Here is a 14,012-nt window from a genome sequence, read left to right on the forward strand (position 1 = left end):
CCTAGGGTAAATTACATTTTACTCCCTCAGGTTTGGGGTCGATTTCAATTTCTTACAACATTTTTAAAACATTTCAATTTCATACATTGACTTATCATTTTATTTCAATTTCATACATCTATTAAAAAATCTGTTAAGTAAACCATTAAGTGATGACGTTGTGCTGACATGGCTGCCAAAATTATGCCAAGTGGCAAAAAAAAAAATTTTATGCCTTTAAAAATTTAAATAATTTACCCTATCGAAAAAAAAAAAAAAAATACCAAAACAAAACACAAACCCAGAAAACCCATCTCCCCAGACCCCCCCTGACCCACCTCCCTTCCCTTTCCCTGCAACCCAAACCGCCCGTCCCCCCACCCCACCTCCACCTCCCCCGTAACCCCCCCACCCCACCCCCACCTCCCTCAAGACGACGTACGGCAGCACGACGGTAGGGCCCACGTAGTTTTTTGCCTCCAGTTCGGTGAGCACAAATATTCTAGTGCCGATGACAGCACCAAGTCCGAACCAGATGAGGTCCCACCAGTTAAGCGTCTTCTTCATCTAGTTATGACTCCGCGCCTTCATCTCCACCAGCTTTGTGCTGTCCGCCAACCGGGTTAGGACCCAATCCACAAACCAGCCCAGCATTTGCCTTAGCGTATTGACGTAATTACCACAGCTTTGGAACGACTCCTAGGAAAAAAAAAAAAAAAAATTGTCCTTTCGGTACGTGCAGCCTCTCCACCGTATCCCCTTATCGTCTCCTTTACCCCATATCCTATTACCACTGTTAGATGAGTCTAAATTGTGATATTTGTGTCTACCCACTACACAAATCTCGAAATTTAAATATCTAACGGTGATAAATAGAGTGGTGAGCATCACCTTCATTTGAGGGTGGTGACCAAAAATATTCTTGATCCTAAATAGAAAAATGTTTTTTTGTTTGTCTTCTTCCCTTCTCTGTTCATCTTCCTCATTTATTTGTAGGTGAGAGTCTTCATTTCCCCTTTTTTTTTTTTTTTTTTTTTCAAAATTTCAGATCTTATGGCAAGCGTGGGTTGCGAGTCATCGATTGATCTTAGGTGTGTGGGCACGGTTTGTGAGGGTATGGGTTGTGGGTGGTGGGCAGTGGATCATGCGGCCTCAACGTCCACTTGCCTCAATACCTTGTTGTGGATGGTGGTCTTCTACTGACTCGTGCGTTGGCTAGGCTCTACCTTAACCTCCTAGACCGCCCAATTGCCACCTAACATCCGCCTAAGCTCCACCTAATTGTTTTATCGATTATGCAGAGTACTTTTCAGAACCTAGGTAGCCACCTAGAGTACTTTTCAGAACACTGCTTGCAAGTGACTGAACAAAGATAATCCATATGAATTTTTATAATGTATTATCGCATAAATTAGAGAATTATTAATTTAACATGTTATCCTAAGTCGGGAGCGGCCAAAAAATTCAGTCAAAATTTTTAGTTTGTCGGATATTAAATTATCGATGTTCTATTGCACTTTTTTTTCTTACCTCAGTTTCCTTTGGTTTTATTTATTTTATTTATTTTTTTTAAGCGAAAAACTGTGCAAAAACAAAAACCCCCAACATTTTATACCACGGAACGCTAACAATTGCAGGTTCTCTTATTCCAGTCCATAATTTCACTTGTCCCCAACCGTGTGAAATTCTATCTGTTATATCAACATTTATCCAATCAATTATTTCATACGGTATTAATAGATACTGTATTAAAAAATAACTCTTTGTGACGAGTTTGGAAGATGGAGAATATTCGGGTTCTTTTTCTGATGCTTGAATGTCTTTTTTTTTTTTTTTTTTTTTTTTTTTTTTTTTAAGAAAAACCAGAAAACCAGTAGGGGTAGGGGTGAAAGGCTGCTACACGGTGTACGAAGAAGAAAAAAGAGCGGGCTAACAATGTATCTTAATTGACAGGAAACTTAATTGTGAGAATTGTTGGAGCGAAATTTCCTAATGGAAGAAATACATCCATATATTTGTTGATCGCAATCCTCACGTTCGCCGAATCCTTCATTAGCGGTGTTCCTGAACAGTTTTTCTCTGTAGCTTGCCTGGGCAGGGTACCTACAAGAGATACTCTGACGCTCAAGTCAGTCGATTGATTTTCTATTCTCTAGTTTCTCTAGGGTTCTAATTACATACCTTGCTCTTTGGCTTCTCTCCATATTTATAGGACTACATGCTTGGGAAACAAGTACCACGACCTGTCTTCCTCTCCCTCTTCCTTAGTGGTCCTCCTTAGTGGAGGTAGTGGAGGTAGTTATCTAGACACGTTTCCCTTTTGTCTGTATACTTCTTGTGGACGTTTCTCACAATTTATCTTGCACAATAGGGGAAAATTGAGTTGTTCAATCATGAGGCCTTGAAACTATATTCTTTAAGCCAGGTTAAAACTTTGAGCACTTCTTGTTAGGGCCAAATTTGTGGAAGTTACTTTTTCTAAGGCCAAATTTACTTAAGGTAAATTTACCAAAGCCTTCGTTTCGTTCGCCTAACTTATGAATGGTCTACTCGCTTTCTTTGCACTGTCGTATCCTCTCATAATTTACAAGCGTCAACTGACATCGCAAAATTTATGAACGTGGACTGACATCTTCGCATAACTTACTGACACATAAACCATAATTTACGAAAGTCGACTATTGCATAACTTGAGAAAAACAACAAACTCTTTCACATACTTTACGAATGTCAACTGACATCCTCGCATAATTTACGAACGTGGACTGACAACATAATTTACGTGCGTGACGACATCTTTGCATAGTTCACGAATGAGGGCTGACACCTTCATGTGGTTTACGAAAGTGGATTGACATCTTCGTATGGTTTACGAACGAGGGCTAACAACTTCCTGTGACACCTTCGCATGGTTTACGAACGAGGGCTGACACCTTACCGTGGTTTACGAAAGTGGACTGACACCTTCGTATGATTTACACTTACATATATTTATTATATATACCTCTATCCCATCTTGTCTGCACACCTAGCTTGTCTAGACCGAACACCTAATCTACACACCTAATCTTCACGTCTAGACCGAACGCTTAATCTGCACACCCATATGCTTTTATACACGCGCACGCACACACACACACACTCACACACATACACACACACACACACACATATATATATATATGTTTATATACACACACACATACATATATACACTGGCACTGATACTTGCTTTACTCTACACACACACACCGATACTGACACTTGCTTCTCTCTCTCTCTCTCTTTCTCTTATATATATATATATATTGTAGACATCACATCTTTAGAGCAGCTCTAGCGTATGCTAGAGCCCGATGGACCGGCAATTAAATAGGGCCAAATCGTCCCAGCAAGCAAGTCCAACGGATGTTGGCGATTGAGCCCGAAGGGCCCGAGGGAGAGGCTCGGCACGAGTAGCTAGCCCAAGAGCCCAATGGTCAGGTGACGTCTCTATGGATCTCTGGTTGTTGGCGTTCATCTTCCTCCTCAAGGTTAGGACTTTTCAATCAATTTCTAAAGAATTAATTTGGGTTTCATTGTTTTAGTTCGTACAGTCACGGATCTATGAGCAATAGTTTCAGATCTCATGGGTTTTTTTTTTCAATTTTCCCATCTGTGTTGTTCTTCATGTTTTTTTTTTTTTGCTTCTGAAATGGAAATCTTTTTTATTTTTATTTTTTATTTTATTGTTGTAGACATAACCCAGAATTTATGTTTTCATTTGGTGAATTGGGTTGCAGTTCAATTGATATTTAGTCGTGGAAAAATGTTTGCTTTTTTGTGTTTATGAATTCGAGTTTTTGAGTTCGGTTGAATTTGTGTGCCACAGAGCATGAGAGATGGCAGCAACATCAGCAGCTCCATCGGAACCAATTGTTCCCTCGGCCACAAGGCGGCGTCGTTTCAACAGACAAAGCCTTGTGCTTTGAGGTTCAGTTTTGTGCAGATTTACATCAGTACTTTCAGTTTTATGGAATAAAGTCGATATCCTTTCAGTGATCTATGTTGAAGCGATTTTCTAAAGAAATTATTTTGTAAAATAAAAAATACTAATATTTTATTATATATTGTCAAGGCTATTCAATGTAAGGGTAGAGATGCAAAAGTCAGTTACTGTTCATTGGAGGCTATTCAATAGTGACTTGCCCTAGGATGCCTTTGCAACGGTAGAACTGTTCTTACCACACTAGCACACCGGGCTATCTATATATATATATACATGTCTGGATATATAGGTATATATAGGCATACTGACATGCTTACAGGCAACATATAAGTACATATCTATGCGTACCGACATGCGAATCTCTGCACCCACTTTTCATATATTTATATATATCTCTATGCACACATGTATACATATTTACATGTCATTACCTTGGGTTCAACATGTTTAATAATTTCATGCCCAATTAAATTCTGTCGTCACGTACGCTTTTCCACCTTTGAAAATGTGCTTCGGAACAAGCTCTCTTCTTTCGCTCTTCTTGTCAAATCGTTGTCTCTCGTCACCTAGATTGTGACTACACATTGAAATACACATGAGAAAAGAATAATTGTCCTATCCATCGGGTTGTCTATAGTGTTTGTCCTTTCAATTGGAGTTTCATATGTCCTCTGTAAGGTTGAAATTTTACGTCCAAACTTCATATGCACTTGTTTCTTTTTTTTTTTTTTTTATAAATTGAGTTTCTCCTTTCCCCTTTTCTTCACTTCCTCTGCTTATTTCTCCACCAAGCCTGTAATTTCTCATTTTAGAGTGGCCTCTTGGCTTATAGGTAATTTTTTCATTTCAAACTCCTCCTGTGGGAATATTTCAAACATTCCACTTACGTTTATGGGTAAAAATTCCTCTTCTTATCTTCTTGAATCAATTTTGGCCGGCAAGTCTCCCACCCCATTTCTCATGTCGAGACATACACATTGGTCTAAATATGGTGGTACTCCACCGCACTTTGAAATCGTCAAGGCTCATGACCAATGTCACGTTCCAGATGACGTGTACCTCAGCCCACTTCCTACTAGAGCTGACATGAATTCGAGCTTCGGTATCCCAGCCGGGTCTACTGTTTTGTTTGTGGACCACTTAGGGACAATTAGTTTCCCGCTCCACGCCATGATTCATCTCATCTTATTCTTCACGAATACTTACCCTATGCAACTGAACCCGAACTCTTACTTGGTTATGTTGATCATCTTGGCATTGGGTCTGAAGCTAGGCGTATCCTTAAGTTTTAGAGATTTCCTCTATCTATTCGACTTGACTACTATTAAGGGTGAAACTAGTTTCTTTAATTTTAAACCTAGATATCGCAAGAAATTCTTGTCATTGGATCCCTTGAGAGCCAGAGATTGGAAAAACCGCCTTCTTCTGATTTCGAGGAATTGGAAGGCTCCTGAGATGTCTCAACTATCTATCCAATCTAGTTTTAGTCCTAAACCTGGTTTATGAATTTACCTTTGCTATCAGTTTTTCCATAAATATTCAAACATAATTTACCATGAGATTCTTTCGCAACTTTATCAGATGGTCCCAAACAGATAATTCCAAAGACTGACAGTGTTGGCTAAAGAGGTTTGTGATGAGGAAGACATGAAGCTCTAGAGAAGTTGCTAACACTTCTACTAAAATCACCTATCTCCGAAACTTTATCATTTACTTCCCGTATTGTTTGGTCGACCGGTCGTTGCCCCCAAACCCTCTGCTTCGTTGCCCCCAAACCCTCTGCTTAAATCTATCTTTGCTCTTAATATTGAGCTTCAGTTTAGCATAGATTCTCCTGTACTTGTGACTGACTCATGAATGGAGGCTTAGAAGAGGGAGATGAAAAAGAAGAAGACGAGGAGACAGGGAAAATGGACACGAACTTCGACTCGAATTATTCTCGCTATGGCATCACTACCTCTTGACCTTCCCCCACCCCGCTGCATTGCATCACCTCCTTGTGATCTTCCAGTGCCCAGAATTATAGGCAGATCAGATAAACGTCCTTTCGCGGATAGGCCCAAAAAGTCTAGGCATGGTCACTAACTATTTTCGACATAACACCTAGACCCATGCAATGGCAATCGGCTCCTCCCACCTTCGACTCGGTTAGTGGTGATAGTTCTAATAATTCATCTCAAGCATAGAGACCTGAATTCACAAAAAAAGATAGGAGTTTCGTCACCCTTGGCGATAATCCTTGGGGCAATGCAAGCACTGCTATTGTTGTGGTGAGAGACTTGACTCATCCCAATGACACTAGTCGCTTTGAGGCAACGCTCGCTGATGATCTCGACTCCTATGAGTCTTATTGTCTTCTGAATGTATTATCTCATTCTCTGCATATCTCATCATTTTTGTAAACTTTAACCCTACCATTGTTTTTAGATGGCTTTACTCTAAAAGGAAAATCAGATAGACTAGCTGTCAGGTTGGAATCCCTCAGCCTTAATCAGCAGTAGGTCAGAGAGTACCAAGCTAGACTTCACGGATATGAGGAAGAGATCACAGATTTGAAGTGAGCTCGTGATGTTACGATGTCTGAAGTACGCTGTACAAATGAAGAGTTGGCTGAGGTCAAGCAAGAGAGAACCACTGAGCGCAAGATTAACATGCAATAGATACACAAGAAGATGGCCCCCTGCTTCAGATTTGGTTGGGTGCAAAGCCAGCAATGTCCGAAACATCGATTTGTAGCTGATCTTAACACGTATGATCATCATATGAGGATTGAGCTTGGTTGATATGAGCGATACGAGGGGATGGATCCTAAGGATTAGAGACCCTCAGATGAACCTACTTCTTCTGATTCTATCCCAGGCAGCAAGTTTGTTACTAATTTCGGACCTATTTCAGGTTTAGGCTTTGGAAGCTTTTAGTCCGGCCCTCATTTTGGTGCTTAGTAGCTCATGTAATCGCATCTGTTCTCATGGGCTAAAACCCCATTTTTGTTTGTATTCTCACCATCGCACTTTTACTTATTTTATCTGCTTGTATCTTAGCGTAATTTTCATTCGCAAGTTGGGCCTTTACCCCTCCATTGCCCTTTCTAGACGTTCTTTTCGATTTTTAGTTTTAATTAAATGAGAGCAATATCATTTATCCTTAAATTTGAGTTTTCAAACAAGAGATTAACTTATCCCAATAAGATATGATCATCTTAGATTTTGAATTTTTGTTTCTAGCAACCTCGAAATGTCTCTATGTAAAGAGATGTTTAAGAGCAAGTAGGCAGTACCTAGGTCTTATGGCTAACAACCGGAGAGTGAAACTCAACTTCCAGCTCTGTGCTGATGTCCCTAAAAAGGGAAGCTTTTGGAGGGGTTCCAGGGGCTTTAGGAATGTTATCGAGCTTGTTTTAGTTCCTCTTCTCGTTCGTCGAGGGTTTCTCACTTTTCTAAAGTTCCTAACATTTTTCATAGATCCACATACTGGTCTCGAACAAGGTCGGGTGGAAAACAGGCTCTCGATTCATTTGTCGGTGGAAGGATCTCTTCGAGGATGAATTATGCAACTTGGGCTCCTAACTTTATCGCTTATTTTCCCGACCCTTATGCCAAAGATAAAGCGGGTGCTTCTCGCCCATCTTCCCTTTACCACCAACGTTGCCCCCAGTGCTTTGACTATTCCTTGCTATTGGACGAGCGTGAAATTCTGAAAGGATACTTGCAAAGCGGTGAACACCAGGTGGATCATCTTAAGGGGGAATTAATGGCTACTGATCATGTTGTGTCTGCTGCTCATTCAAATGGCATACAAGATGGTTTTAAACAAGGCATTCATTATTTCAGCTCCAAGGCTAAGGCAACATTTCCTTCCATAAACTGGGATGGTCTCCCATCCTATTAGACTAGATGTCATCTCGCTTGTAATAAGTTGGGCCCTTAGGTACAACCACTATTAGGATATCTAGTAGTGATGTTGTCCTTGTTTTCACTTTCTACTAGTAGGTTTATTTCTTCTTTCATTCTTATCTTTTATCACACTATATATCCAACGTCCAAGAGGTTTTCCTTTTTTAAATAAAAGATATTCCCTTTTATAGGCAGGAAAAACAATGTCCCACTACTTGAGCTTTTACTTTTGCACACGTAATACTTCATTTTCCTCTGCAAACACATGACGTGTTTGGGGGGAAATCAGATTTATTAAATTTTCCCTTTCATTATCAATCTTAAAACCGTTCAACCTTGAATTCTACTCATAATTAGGTCTTTACCTATTCGATCTTGGATTTTCGATCTTGGTCGGTCTTTACTCATTCGATCTTGGTTTTCTTTTCCCACTCGATCTTATATTTTCGATCTTGAATGGGTCTTTGCGCATTCGATCTTAGACTTTCTTTTCCCACTGGATCTTAGATTTTCGATCTTGATTAGGCTTTTGCCTATTCTATCTTGGGCTTTCTTTTCCCACTCAATCTTAGATTTGATCTTGATTAGGCCTTTGCCCATTCAATCTTGGGCTTTCTTTTCCCACTCAATCTTAGTTTCTCGATCTTGATTGAGTCTTTACCCATCTGATCTTAGGTTTTCTCTTCCCACTCAATCTGACGTTGTCAATCTTGATTTGATCCATAATCCATGGTTTATGCTCTTCAGCCTTAGACTTTAGTCGAAGATTTAAATGAAGTGCAACTTTATTTATCATACAATAAGGAGATGTCAACAGGCATTTAAGGATACACCATTTGACATGCAAGGAATACAAGAAGGGATTTACCCTTCAACATTGCTAGAAATGAATTGTGTTCCAAGGGCACGACATATACTGACCTGTTTCAACGTGCCTAAGTTTATAAGCTCAATTTCTGAAGGCTTCGGTCACCTCATATGGTTCTTCCCATATGCGTCCAAGCTTTCCTGCATTCAAGTCTTTTGTGTTTTCCATGACCTTTCACCTACCTTGAACCTTTTCGACTTGACCCATTTATTGAAGTAAGTGGCAACTTGGTTCTGGTAGTTCGCAAGTCGTAGTGTGGCAATTTCTTTTTATTCCTCGACTAAGCCGAGGTTATGGGCAAGCTGCTGATTGTTCTTGCCATTTTCCAAAACTAATGTTTTGATCCTAGGTAGACCAACTTCTGTGGGGATAACTACTTCAGTGCTATAAGTGAGAGAATGGGCTTTCATCTGTTGGTTTCCACTTTATGGTACGTTAAGCCTAGAGTATATTAGGGAGTTCCTCATGCCACTTTCCTTTGCATTGTTCCAACTTTTTCTTTAAGCAATAAAAATCGTTTGATTTGTCTTCTCCGCTTGGCCATTACCCTGGGGATAACTTCTGGAAGAGAATTGTAATGTGATCCCTTTCTTTATGCAATAACTTCGAAATCTTCGATTATTGAACTGTGTCCCATTATCCATCGCAATCGCCTTTGGTATGCCAAACCGGCATATAATGTTTTGCCATACGAATCTTACAACATCATCTTATGTAACAGAAATGTACACTTCTGCTTTTACCCACTTAGTGAAGTAGTCTGTGGCAAGATTAACAAACCTGTTATTCTCGGACTCCCTCGGCAATGCACATCCGATGTCCATGCCCCATTTTGCGAATAGCAGGGTTCTATGATTGGATTAAGTTCTTTGGTGGGTTGTATAACAACCGGGGCATATTTCTGGCATTTGTCGCACCTTCTTACATACTGCTCTAAGTCCTAAGCTATGTACGGCCAGAAGTAGTCTTGAGTTAATGCTTGATGCGCTACACTTCTTCTTCCAGAGTGATTCCTACACATTCCCTCATGTAATTCTCTTAGGATCCATTCAGATTGCCTTGGATTTAAGCACCTAAGGTAAGGCCCTAAGAATGACCTCTTATAGAGTGTGTCCTTGAAGATTGCATATTTTCCTTTTTCTTTCTTACTTACCACCACAACATTCAAAACCCAAGTTGAGTACCAGACGTCACAAATGAATCCAACTTCGAGGAGTTTATCGATTTCAGCACTAATAATCTGATTTCACTATGGCGCAAATCTCCTCTAATTTTGTCGATGTGGAGGACAACTCAGATCAACATTCAGCTGGTGACATGCCACCTTCGGGTTAATTCCCAACATGTCTCAATGGAACCATGCGATGTAAAGGATAACTCGGATCAACGTTCAGCTGATGACGTGCCACCTTCGGGTCAATTCTTAGCATGTCCTTATGGGACCATGCAAAAACATCTGTGTTTCTCCTCAGAAATTTCAACAACTCTTCGACTTCTACATCAGATATGAAGGGGCCCACCCATATTCATTGCTCAGGATCGGTTGGATCCAAAAATTCTTCCCTCATTGGTTCTATAGTCGGGGGTTATTGATCATCACTTTTCTGATCCTATTGTGGTGTGTCCTCCTCTAATTGCTATAATGGTTTATTCTAATGCAAGTTTGAGTTCTGTTGCACTTTCTTGGTTGTCTTGATGCTTGTTGCCATGCTATAGCACTTTCTGGCCTCCAGCTGATCCCCTTTGATGTTGATTGTCGTTTGACCATCCGTCAACAAACACCTCATTACTTGACATTTAGTTGACGCTTCCCCATTTATTCGATGGCTCCAGTCCCTTCCCATAATGGCATTATACGCACTTAGTGCATTGATGATGACAAAAGTGACAAAAAGAGTTTTACCTACTGCAGTGACAAGAAAAGTCACATCTCCAATGGGTCGGCTTTTAGTTCCTTCAAATACATAGATGGGAGTTGGATTTGGCCTTATCTCTTTCTCGTCTAATTTCATCCTTCTAAATGTGCTCCAAAACAAAACGTCTATGTTGATCCCCCCGTCAGTCATTATCCTTTTCACTCTTAAATTGGCAACGCATATGGTCATGACTAGTGCGTCATTGTGAAGGAATTGAATTCCTTCGCAGTTTTTTCGGCTAAAGGAGATGACTTCGAGATTCTCTAATGCTTTGGATGCTTCAGGGGCTAATGTTATGTTGTGCACACGTGTAGACTTCTTAGTTTCTCGTCTTTGCTACCAAGAGCGTGCTTCAAGTCCCTCAGGGGGTTAGGGTCCACTATGTATGACATTGATATCCAACAACTTCTCATTTGCCCCGATGTTTCCTATTATTTCTTTAAGTCCTCCATCATTCTTACATTCGTCTCTTGATTCTACGCGGTACTGTGACAACATCCATTTCTTCAACATAGCTTCCACTTGGCTCCTCAGGCTTCGACAATCATTGGTTGTATGACCAAAGTTGTTGTGATGAGCACGCATTTTGCTTCTGTCTCGCTTCTCTAGCGGTGTTCAAATCAGTGCTGGTGCACGAAAGATTCATTTTCCCTTGTTCTCATGGAAAATTTTGCCCAAGCTTATTGTCAGCTTGGTGTGTGGGTGATCAGGTCTGGATGTTTCATTAAACCTATCTTTCAGATCATGTGAGAATTTTCCTTTTTACCTCGGTTGAGTCGTGGGTTTGAAGGTAAGCACAGTAGTGCCCGCTAAAGAGGCAGCAATAGTGGTCGTGGCCCACTTTAACTGGATAAGTTTCTCTTCCTCTAGTATGATGATTCCATCAGCTCGGGCCATCACCTCCTTCATGTCCAGTGGTGGAGCTTCAATTAATGACCTACGCATCTTCACTCCAGGCAACACCCCTTCTCGGAATGCCAAAGACGTTGTGTGAGAATCACATTTTTTTAGGGTGGACATCTCTTTCGTGAACCTAGTCATGTAGCTTTTGAGGCTTTCACCAACATTTTGTTTGGTGCTGAGCAAGATCGTAACATCTTTTCTTGGCTTTCGATTGCAGACATATTGAGATATGAACCCTTCATAAAGCTCCATGAAACTTCCGATAGACCTTTGTTTTAGTTGTTTGAACCAAGTTAAAGATAATCTCGAAAAACTAAAGGGGAACAACTTGCACATGAGGGCCTCGCCGTCTTTTTCAAGCATCGTGCCTTCAAACAGCCTAAACTTTGTTAGGTCAACTTGGCAGGTTTTTTAGCTTTTAGGATGTCCTCTGTTAATGACGATTTGTTGATCCCTCTGGTCGCTTCTAAGGCAAGTTCTGCTGAGGTTTGTGGCTTGTATCCCTTCACAATCTTCTCAATTTGCTCCTGTAAATCAACATCCTTTACCTTTTTCGATCTTTTTTCCTTGTGATCCTCTTTGCCCTCATTTTTCGTCACCTCAACACAGTTGCTGGATGGCACGCAACTAGAGTTGCCCTTCTTATCTTCCTCTTCTGCACGTTGTTTCTTGGTTTCGGTCACATCCTTTACTGCATTTCTCGCTTCAGCCTTCTTCAAAGCCTCATCTGCTGTCTTTTCTGTTTCACGCAATTCCCTCATTAGCTTTCTAAATTGTTCCATGGCGAGACTGGGTTCACTATTTTGGGATTGAGACCTCGTGTGCACTGATCGAGTCCATGCGTCTCCGAAGGGATTCAGAACTTCTTGTGTGGATCTAGTCATGTTTGTAGCTTGAATTTGTTTCGTTTCCCATAGACGGCGCCAGCTGTTGGAGTGAAATTTGCTACAGGAAGAAATACTTACACAGATTTATTGACATCAATTCTCACGTTCGCCGAATCATTTGTTAGAGATGTCCCTGAATAGTCTTTCTTTGTAGCTTGCCTGGGGGGTTACCTGAAACTCTGACGCTCAAGTTAGTCAATTGATTTTCTATTCTCAGGTTTCTCTTGGGTTCTGATTATGTACCTCGCTATTTGGCTTCTCTCCATATTTATATGACTACATGCTTGGGAAACAAGTACCACGACCTGTCTTCCCCTCCCTCTTCCTTAGTGGTCCTCCATAGTGAAGGTAATGGAGGTAGTTATCTAGACACGTTTCCCTTGCATCTGTATACTTTTTGTGGGCTTTCCTCATAGTTTATCTTGCACAACACCATCTTTGGATGATTGGTATTGGCCTATGAGTCGAAACAGAATTTTATCCTCCCACAAGAATTTTTTTTTTAACATTAAATATAAATTAATTATAAAAACATGTACATATCTTTAATGCATGGCAAAATTCGAGTGGTTAGTAGTGCCACTGTTGACTCTAAAAATTACAAAACCTACGTGGCGCGCAGGCCGAGTAACTAATAAGCTAACTGCGTCCTTCGGTTGAGTGCGGGGCGTGCCAACTCGTCGGCCGAGCTCGGCCGAGGAGTAAAATTTGTTGATGTCGCGTTGTGCGTTGTTGACTTCTCTATCTTGCGATTGCAACGGAGGAAGGAACATTTTCGGTCTCTGGGGTCTATAGCCTGAAGACAAGGCTACTAATTCTGCGGAGTTCACAAATCGTCGGGGCCCGATTCGGTCACTATGATTATATTCGTAAGAGTATAAGCACGTCGAATCGAGACCAAACTGTATGGGCACAGGTATTCAAACGTAATGTATGTCTTGATGGTAAATGTAGTTCGGCCGTCGGAGTGCCGAACCCTGAAACTTACTTGCGAGTATCCAATCATAAAATCACTCGGCGTCCAGTACGCCGAGCAACACAATTCCTAACACCTGACTACGCTGAGAAGGCTAGCAAGGTGACCTATACCAATAAGGGTTCGAAAAACCCTTCTCGGCCGAGACTTAGATAGGTAATCGGTCGGCTTCGAAGCAGTGCTGTTATCCAAACTGAAGGTGCTTCTCGGTCGGCTGATTCTGCGGCAGCGGTGCTGTTTATCCAAACTGAAGGTGCTCGCCGGGTGCCTCCACAGTGTTGTTTATCCAAATTGAAGGTATGTCGGCAGAAACGAAAAGGAAAAATCTCAAGGTGTTTGAGAGGTTTTGCGTAGGACAATTGTATGCTGGATTGAAGGGGCTTTTCTGTTGCATGATTTCTTGTATTTATAGCACCCTATTCCTTGAGACCGATTTGCATTCTGATATGGATTGGGAGTCCTTGTCCCGTTTCAACTCTAACTTGAACAAACCTACTCCCACTGGGATTCTGAATTTTTCTTCCTTTCGAGGCTTTATTCTTTGTCGGTTGGGAATCCTGGTCGCACCAGGACTCCCTTGATCTTTTCTATTTATCCGAATT

General features: G+C 41.0%; 1 long non-coding RNA gene across 1 annotated transcript; it reads left to right on the forward strand.

The window, feature by feature from the left end:
- Nucleotides 1-3,185: 3,185 nt before the first annotated feature.
- Nucleotides 3,186-4,084, forward strand: LOC125476096. The gene is made up of 2 exons (XR_007257432.1): nucleotides 3,186-3,512; nucleotides 3,851-4,084. It is a non-coding gene; the product is annotated as an uncharacterized LOC125476096 (long non-coding RNA).
- Nucleotides 4,085-14,012: the final 9,928 nt, after the last annotated feature.

The sequence above is a fragment of a genome, unplaced genomic scaffold (assembly GCF_019419815.1).
Source record: "Pyrus x bretschneideri cultivar Hongxiangsu unplaced genomic scaffold, Pyrus_bretschneideri_v1 Contig17, whole genome shotgun sequence".
In the NCBI taxonomy this organism is placed as follows: Eukaryota; Viridiplantae; Streptophyta; class Magnoliopsida; order Rosales; family Rosaceae; genus Pyrus; species Pyrus x bretschneideri.